At 32.7% G+C, this 8,269-nt stretch overlaps 1 long non-coding RNA gene across 1 annotated transcript; it reads left to right on the forward strand.

Annotated features, from left to right (window-relative positions):
- Nucleotides 1–3,135: 3,135 nt before the first annotated feature.
- Nucleotides 3,136–5,602, forward strand: LOC145621347 (uncharacterized). Its single transcript, XR_014108393.1, has 5 exons — nt 3,136–3,271; nt 3,634–3,716; nt 4,558–4,683; nt 5,178–5,239; nt 5,448–5,602. It is a non-coding gene; the product is annotated as an uncharacterized LOC145621347 (long non-coding RNA).
- The last annotated feature ends 2,667 nt before the right edge of the window (nt 5,603–8,269 follow it).

Here is an 8,269-nt window from a genome sequence, read left to right on the forward strand (position 1 = left end):
TTTATACTATTTTATTTGCTGACTGTGATTTCCACTCAGGTTTGTGAAATATTCTGTTAATTTACGCCGTGCAACATTCGGTCACCATTTGTAAACAACACGCTATTTCCTTCTTCCTCCTTTTCTCACATCAAGCTCCATTAAAGGAGCTCATGTTTTCATCCTCAGCCATCTGCCATCTCCCACCAACACCACCATTTCCGGCGGCTATGCCGCCGAATCTAAACGAAAACCCTAAGATAAAGGGGAGAAAAAAGGGCAAAATCAACCCCAAAGGGTAAAGTGTCAACTTCCTCCATTGAAGTAGCCGTTGAACTTCTGAAACTCCATTGAAGATGCTATTCGAATTCTCGGTGTTATTCACAGAAAATTCAGAACTTTTGCTACGTATATTTCAATTCAGTTATTGTGCCTAACATTGCAACCACCAACAACCTTGCATATCTACAATTCTAGAATTATAAGTTTAATAGATAATGAGAAGAAGAGTAGTAGTGAACAGGGAGGAAGATTCTACTTTTTTTTTGCTGAGGTTGGAGTAAATGGGACTACTGGGACTTTGAAGGAAGTTGTTGTACTTTACTAACGCCGTCAACAAAATTTCGTTAGCCCAATTCACCTCTATTGTATGTGATATTATAGATAGACGATCGTACCCCCAGTTACTAGGCCATAAAATACAAAACTACCCCCTTGAGATGCATTTCCTGTTTATCAAGAAGAGAAACAGGGATTTACCCTAGTGCCATATTGTTAGTGAATTAGTTAAAAGTTTTTTAGTTAATACTTGGTAACATTTAGGTCCCGTTCTCTTCACCTTATTTTTGTTGAACTAAAATTATTTTTACTGAATCAAAATTATATTTACTAAACTGAAATTATTTTTGCCGAATTGAAATTATTTTTACTGATTTTCTATTATAATTATTCTTTACGAAAACTAAATTTTACTGAACAAAACTTATTTTTACTGAACTGAAATTATTTTTACTGGACTGAAATTAATTTTACAGAACTGAACTTATTTTTACTGGTCTGAAAATATTTTTACTTAATTTTATTTTTTTAAGGTGAAGAGAACAGGGCCTTAGTGGGGATAGGTGGGCATCATGTTCCCTTTAAAAAGATTTGAACAAATAAATTAACCTTTGGAGTGAAAATTTTTAACTAAGAGATGAATCGTGTTAAATCTGACTTTTTCTTTAGTATATAAGTTAAGTTAGATTATATATATGGTGTGCTATTCTCTTCTTATTTTACTTATTTGAACTTATTAGATTGAGTAATTATTATTAGAATTTATTTTCCTAAACTGAACTTATCTGAACTTATTACACATAAAAAAAAAAACTGTTTTTTGTTTTCTTCTTTCCTCATCACTTTAGGCCCCGTTCTCTTCACCTTATTTTTCCTCATCAATATTATATTTGTAACTTTCCGTCTATAAATCATTTTGTATAATTTTTTAGTTCTTTTAATAATATAAATTTTAATAACTAAGGATAAATTTTAGTTCTTAAAATTTTTTTTTTTTTAGTTTTTTAAATAATTTAAATCCTAATAAATCACTATTCGTTGTTTTTACTAACGTGGAAAAATTCTTAAATATCATTCGCCACTTTTTCTTACATGACGAGTGAATTTTTTAATTCCAAAATAAAATAATAATCTAATTTTTGATTGGTCGAAATAAGACCTTTGCTTATGTGGCGCGTCGAATGCTCTCCAAAAATGTATTCTTTATTTATATACTAGTTTGTGCCCCGTGTGATGCCCTGGTTTTTTATAAAAATTTGAGATAAATTTTCAATCTATATGTCAAATTTCAAAATATATCTCTAACACAAAATTAGTTAGGAATTGGTGTGCTTTTGTAACGATTTAAACTATGCAGTAGACATGTAAATGAGTAATAATAATATAGTTTTTTTTTTCGAGTTATAGTCTAATATTTTTTTGAATAAAATATAATTCAATTTATGCATACGAAATATTTAAGAGTTATAATCTAATATTTTTTTGAATAAAATTATAATTCAATTTATACCTATGAAATATTGGTATTTTATCAAAAATAAAACTCTCAACTAACAATTTTATTCATAAAATTCTATAGAAATCTAAACTAATTACTTTATCTTATGAAGTCTATCTAAGTATATCCAACATGGTTCGACATTTGACGAAAAGTTGGAATGTCAAAAGTCGTTGTCTCGTGGCTAGCTTAACTAAAAGTTTAGCTTTATATATTAGTTATATGATATGATATATATTAGCTTAGATTATTAGATGGATAGAATATGATTATTAGATTATTGTTTTTTAGGAACCCCAAAATTACAAGACATCTATAATATTTTTGCACATTTAACTTTTCCGCACAAACTTTTTCGCACAACACTTCAAAATCAATTTTTAAATTATGCGTACTTTTTTTCAAAAATTAAATAATACAACCATCATAATATTCACTATATTCCTTAAAAAACAATTGTTTTTCTTTATATTTTTAGAACTCAGTCAATAATTTAACCACCTTTTTATTAATTCCATAATTATGAAAATTAAACCAAAATAACACGTTTTATGTCTGTCCGGGCAGACCTTGTGGCCGACTGACACACACAAAACAATAACCACATAACTCTTGTTGGAGTATCCTCTAACCGAGTAACCCCTATATGACTAAGTAACCCTTAAATAAGTAACTCTTGACTAAGTAACCCATGGATTATTGACCGAATTACCCTTGATCGACCGAGTATCCTCTGACCAATTAACCCTTGATTGACCAAGTAACCTTTGAGTGACCGAATAACCCCTTGTTGGAGTTTGTAGTTTTGAATTTAGATCAATATGTTGAATTAGATTTACTGTTTCCTTAGTTTTAGGAATTTTGTTCTTAGACTTTAATTATGTTGTATAAAAACTTTAAAATTGTACTATTTTCGTATCCATAACCATTATAAAAATGCAAAAGTTGCTACTATTCCTTATGAATAGTATTTTTTGGTGTTATTACATAGCTGCCCTTAATTTTAAGGAACTGCCGAAATTGCCCTTTCTTAGCCAATTGCATTATGTATCACAGCTGTAATTGCCCTTGCTTCTCACCGACTTCCCTCTCTGTTTTCATCTCAGAAGGAACAAGGAGAGAGAAACCTAGCTAGAGAGAGAAAACTTCAGCAACTCAAGACCACCGATGATGGTGCTTCGAATTCTTCGAGTTTGAGGTTGTGGAAGACACTTTTCGGATCGTCATACTCATCAGGTTCGATCTCGTTTCTCTTTCTCGATTTATAGTTTCAAATTTTTGGGCTTTACTTGTTCGAATGTCGTGGTTTTTTTGCATGTCTGTTCCTATTGATTTCGATATGTTTTCGAATTTTTTGGGTTGAATCTTTTTGGGTGTATTTGAGCGAAATCGTTTCATTTTTAATGGGGTTGAATCCTTTTTTGTGCTATGTTTTTTTTTGGTAATTCTTCGTAATTCATAATCTGAATTTCGATTGAAATGTTTTTTGGGTGATTCTTCTTAATTAATAATCTGAATTTCGATTGATAAATCGAAGGTAATTCTTCTTAATTAATTTTCTGAATTTCGATTGAAAAATCGAACTATTCTTGATGAAGGAGTGGTGATTTCGCCCTTAGAAAGGAAAAAAGAGGAGAAAACTGCTGCTGAAGATACTTTGAATGCTTACAAAGCTGCTCAGGTTTGTGTATTTTCTTTAATTTTTTTTTTTGTTTTTGTTTTTTTTTTTTTTTTTTGGTTTGTAGGGTTTAGATGTTCGATTTTGCGGAGATCTGTCTAAATTAAAGATTTTTGAGGTGTGATGAGCAAGATACAATGTTCATGGCTGCGGGTTCTCCGAGTAGGTTAGGCATAAGCTTCTGGAAGGCAATATATTCTGTATCATATTATAAGTAGAAAATTGGTGTCTAAGCGTAATCTTTATCATTCATTAGTGTGATTTAATTAAAAGTCTTCTAAAAAGGAAGTGATGTGTTTTAGATAGCAAAGTTAGCTTTAGTATTATAGAGTAAAATTATTAAATTAGTAATCAGATCAAGCTATGCCTCAGGTTGTTGCGCGTAGTTTGTGACTAAGATTAGTTGTATACAGTTGGAGTCTAATATTATATTATAAGTATCATTTAGAATTTATGTTTTTCAGGCATAATTGACATGGGTATTGCCTAATTTTTAGAGTGATTTATTTGATGAATCGAGAACTGGATTCTTCGTTTTCACTTTTTAAGAATTTCCTTAAATTCTAAACTATACACTGAGCTAATAAATTGATGTATTCTGTTGAATAAAAAACAATTTGGTACCTTAGCACGAAAATATTGGTTGGGATATGAAAATACCTGTTGTTTTATTTCTGTCTTCTCACGTTAGTACCCTTTTTTTTATTTTTTTTTTAAATGGTGTAAATAGTACTATGTTGTAGGTCTTGTAGCACAGTGACTTAGTGACGTATTACTATGTCCGGATTTTTTTTATGAAGATTTGTTCCACTCCCCTTATCTGTTTTTTTCCCCTTGATCACAGGGCCTTGGTCATAAGGGTATCCAGTGCCGTTTAGGACTTAAGCAAACTGTTGGGACAATTTCAGATGCACTTCCACCTCCAAGATCAACTCTCCTCTCATCTTTTGCATTGCCGCATAAATCAAATGTATGGATAGTTAATTATGGTTTTCCTCTTATGTTCATCCATTTTACATGTACTGTATTATTTAGGTTTCAACTTGTAGTGATAATGATGTTAATCATAAGAGCAGAGCTAAAGGTCCTTGATGCTTTATATAGGTTTTATACATATATGAAAAGGATTTTTATTTCTTCAATAGCATTATTTCTCCCTCTTAAGAGAAAGACTATATCTGATACATCGAAGTATCTGACAGGTTATATGGTCGAAATAGTTTGGGTATCCAACAGTTACTGTCTGATAAGCCAGAAACTTTGAATATGTTAACAAAAGGATTAAAGGACCTCTTGAATTTTGATCACACTATGATATCTGTATGCGTTTTTGTGGTTTGATGTGTCCATCGACTATAAATATGTAAATCTTAAATCTGCCTGTATATTTTGATCATTGCTGCATATTAATCGATTTCTTGGTTGACTCGAGATTAAAGGTTGCACCTTGACTGAAGGTGCTAGGGCATTGACTAAGCATGTCAATAGATGCAGCAGTAATTATTGGGGCAAAGTGGAAGGAAATGGTGAGTACAATTTGCATGTGACTTTGTCTACATTTTGATTACATAAATCTTATATAGAAGTTTGGTTCAGAATTATGGTTTGAATGTTGGATCTTCCGGTTCATCCTTATGTCTAACCTGTATACTTTTGTGAACCTGAAAAATGTTCACTTTCTGAACCTGCCTCAAACAAGCAGTCCATAATTATGAATTCTTCTTTTACTGTAAGATTTCAATAAGAACCAGCTTGCCAATGAGGTCATAACACGTATCATAGGTCATTCTCAATGGTTGAATGTGCATATTGTCCAACCACATGGTGCTGTTTTTGAAATACGAAATTCTCAAGGTTATGGTGCCCGGTGGTCTGCAGACGGTACCAAGTTAATACTTTCATAGTTTCATTCATTTGCTTGTATAAAATTATTAAGAATATGGAGCTGGATTGTGGGATGAGCCAAATTATGGCTTATGCATTCCACAATTAAGTCAATCCACTTGTCATCACATAAACCTCATTCGACTAAAACTTCTTTGAAATTCTTGAAGGATGTATGTTAGACTATTAAAGGTGACACCGACTTTAAAATTGCCAGACAAAATTCAGTATTCTGCCTCTATTGACTTTACATTTTCCTGCTTGGTCGCATGAGAAAAGTCTACACCACAACCCGACTGTGGCAATTGCCACATTCCACAACCTACCTGTGGACTGTGTGGAGTACACTGATTTGGCAATGCAAAGCCATAAAAGTTGTCATTATACCAATATTATATCCCTTTCTCTGTAAACCTTCATTGAAAGAATGGCAATCTGATTTTTGCTGCAAAAGTCCTAATTTAATTTTGACATTTCATCACAAAACACATTTTTTTGTTCATCGATCTCTAATCAGCTTTGAATTCTTAATGATTGCACTTATATTTCTGTGTCAATGTATAGGAATTTTATACTCGTCTCATCTTTGTGATGATACTTTGTTTTGACTCTGAATACCTTGTTTGTAATCAGTTCATAGGCTTTCTGGAACCATACATGGATAATGGACATTTGAAGAAATGGAGGCACTAATTCATTTGTGAGAAATGCGCTATATATATGCTCCAATTAATACTTCAAATTACATAATGTAAACTTATACTGCATCTGTTTGATACTTTGATGTGCTGAGACTGATACCTCTTCCTACAATAAAATTACTCTTGAAAATCTGCTGTCTGGCTTGCTATGTCATGAATTTTCTCTTGCTTGATTTTTTTCTAAGCACTGTGATAATTCCATACAATGTTTTGAGCTGCGACGTTCATATGTACATCATGAAGATGGATATTAAGGGAATTATATAATACCTGCAGGGCTGCAAGCCATCCGTGTTATATTGAGGAAGGTAATTAGAAGTTGAGTGTTTCAACTAACTGCTTCTGCTTTTTGCTCATGATGCCATTGCATGCCTGGTTGAAATTTATTTCTAATTGTCAGTGTATGTACCCTACATTATGCTGATGTTGTATTGTCTTATCTTTGGCCTTGGAGACTGTCCATATTGTTTTTTGTTTTCTGACTGTACTCTATTGCAGCGATATCAAGGGCAAGTCTATTTGCAGAAGGGTTCGAGTTCTCAGGATAATATTATCATTAGCCTCACTGTTTCCAGTGGCATATTCTTGGTGAATTATGTGCTAATGAATTCAGCTGCTAATGTCTTCTACAGCAATGGCCTTGGTTTGCTTAGCTACCCAGACGCAATTTCTCTTCTAGATCAGGTTTCCTTGTCTCTTTTGTTTTTTTTTTTGTTTTTTGGTTTTTTGGGTTTTTTTTTTTTTTTTAAATCTCTCTATGACACAAATCCGTGCTTACTGAAGTCCTTATATTAATTAATGCAGGCATACAGGAATCCTCTAATACCCTTTGCCTCATTTTTGCTTTTGTTTTTGGCCAACCAAATCATGGCATCAAGCTGGGAGTTTTGTGGAGAAGGTGGAGAAACGATGTTGCACAAAGTATTCTTTAGAACTGCAGCTCATGACTACTCTTCTGCATCAGGTTGGATCCCCCCTAAAGGTATTATCATGTTGAATGTGGACGCTAATAATTTGGTCTCTGGATCACATGTTGGGTTGGGGGTGGTTACAAAAAACAAGCTTGCAATTAGGTAGTGTTGCTTGCTTCAGTTAAGAGGTGTGGTGGTTTTTTTGGGTTGAATTTGAGTGATGTATCGTTTTTTTGGGTTGATTTTTTATATTGTTAGTAGCATTATTGTCTGAATGTAATAGAATTGTTGATCTACAGGTGCAATTCTATCTCCCCTTTCTCTTTCTTGTTCTAATTGGTTCAATTTTCATCTAACCTTTAAATATGAATAGCTTACTTTTTATTTTTTCCCTATCTTTCCATTTTCTCTTTTTAATTTGCTTATAAGCATATCGTGTTTGCTGCCAAAATTTATGTTGTCAAGTTAGATATTGCTGTTGTGAGTGACTATAGAGGGTAGCTGTTGTTTCATGCTGTTGCTGCTGTTATTCTGGTGCTGCCTGTTACTGCTGTTCTGTTCGTCCAAAAATATCGACCTAAAGTTGTTTTTAGCTCATAGTCCCTTCATCAATGTTTTAGATCCTGAAAAGTTATTCAATCTAGGCTCAAGAATTTCTCGATTTGGAGTTGTGTGCTAGGAGTTATGCCTTTTGGAATTTACTGCGGTCTGCTACCCTGGTTCTATTGCAGCGGGCTGTTATTGCTCATTTGATGTCTATGTGGTGTTGTTGTGTTGAGTTGGTTGGGGTGCTAACTCTTATTTATTTTGTCTTCCCTTCTTCCATTTATTTACACATTAGTTATAAAGTTAAAATGTGGCCAATTTTGATTAATGACTTTGGATAATAACTAATTGATAATTTGCCAAAGTGATGAGGATTAATGTATATGTAAAAAATAGAGATTTGATTTCTCAGCATTCTAAAGCTAGGGCCTTATTTATTTTCTTGATTAAGATAGTTAAATGTATAAGTGATTATTTTCTTAATGAAGGTTGCTAGATAATTTGCTCTGACAGG

Source organism: Chenopodium album, chromosome 27 (genome assembly GCF_948465745.1).
Source record: "Chenopodium album chromosome 27, dcCheAlbu1.1, whole genome shotgun sequence".
Taxonomy (NCBI): Eukaryota; Viridiplantae; Streptophyta; class Magnoliopsida; order Caryophyllales; family Amaranthaceae; genus Chenopodium; species Chenopodium album.